A 1,713-nucleotide genomic window follows, 5' to 3' on the forward strand; every position below is an offset into this window, starting at 1 on the left:
GAATATGTTTTTGAGATGAGACAAACAAACTTGTTGTCAAGTGGAGTGACTGGGCTATGTCATCAGCATCACATTGTGTCCCAGGAAAGCAGGGTGGATGCCAAGAAACAATTTCTCCAAATTCAGCTGGGATTTCAAAGAGCCAGGATGCATAGACAGAAAGGCTAACTCCGGAAAAAACAACAAAGCCACACCTCGTACCATTAGCAAAGCATGTCTGTTGGAAACATTAGAGCAAAAAAAAAAAAAAAAAAACAGCTGGTGGAGGAAATGTCAGGAGGGACTATGAATAATTTCAGGAAAACTTCAGAGTTTGTCACAGTTTTTCTTCTATTTCTATTAGAATCTGTGTCTAAAGTCAATAATTAAACATCTGCAAGAATAATATGGTATTAGGCACCTAATTAGGCCTTATGAAACACGTGAAAACCAATTCCTTCACCCAAAATAATTCAAGGGAGCTGTCACTTGCTTTTGGAGATAAGAGTCTACTTGGAGATACATACTCCTGGGCCTCCTAGGGACATCTGGGAATCCTGCAAGGGGATGTGGTAAAGAGCTTGGTCTGCAATGGAGATGGGGTCTGAGGACAGCCTCTGACCACAGTGTCCAGGGCCCCTCTGTGCGTTCTAAGCAGGCACTGCTGGCAAAACCAGACAAGGACTGTATGGTTCTGTGAAACTAAACCTCCAAAAAAGCAGGTGCCACACCCTTTCTCACAGCAGAAAGTTTATTTGTGGGGCACAGGCTAGTAACAAGGCACACTTCATAAACGCCTCTACCTGTCTCAAGAGGGACAGGATACTAGCTAGGCATTGTTTATTCTTGGATGAGCAAATTCTTTTCCATGACAGAATGCTCAGGACATGCTGACTGTATAAAAACACAAGTTGGATTCAAATGTGAAGTAAATTCTAACTATTTGAAAAAAGAATAAACTGCCTTTGGCAAACAAACCCTGAAAGCAGCTCTGGCCATCTAACCTCCCTGGAGGTTGCGTATAAGGGGTCAGCACAGGGCGTATTTACGCAGAGCCCTGCAGAGAATGGACACTGAGGAATGGGAAAGGTCTCTGGAAGGCAAGGTGTTCCCAGCTTGAATGATGCAGAGGTGTGGTCAGGCTGAGAAGGAAGGGAGGAGGGAGACAGCTAACATTTTCTGAGCACTTCTCAGGGGTGACAGAGGTGGTGATATGGTTTGGCTGTGTTCCCCTGCACCCAAATCTCGTCTTGAATTATAGCTCCCATAATTCCCACGTGTCATGGGAGGAACCTGCTGGAAGGTCACTGAATCAAGGGGGTGGGTGTTTCCCGTGCTGTTCTCATGATAGTGAGTAAGTCTCTTAAGTTCTGATGGTTTGATAAAGAGGAGTTCCCCTACACATGCTCTTGCCTTTTCTGCCACCATGTAAGACGTGTCTTGCTTCCCCTTTGCCCTCCGCCGTGATTGTGAGGCCTCCCCAGTCATGTAGAACTGTGAGTCAATTAAACCTTTTTCCCTTATAAATTACCCAGTCTTGGGTATGTCTTACTTCACAGCATAAAAACAGACTAATACAGGTGGGGTAGGTGCTTTACACATATGTGGCTATGTCTGATGAAACAGAATTTTATTTACTTATTTAGTAAGAGAAGGTGTCAGGGGTCTGTCTACATAATGTCCAAAAGCCCCTTAGTCAACCTTCTTTTTTTTTTTGACACGGAGTCTCACTCT

Source organism: Macaca fascicularis, chromosome 5, assembly GCF_037993035.2.
Source record: "Macaca fascicularis isolate 582-1 chromosome 5, T2T-MFA8v1.1".
NCBI lineage: Eukaryota > Metazoa > Chordata > Mammalia > Primates > Cercopithecidae > Macaca > Macaca fascicularis.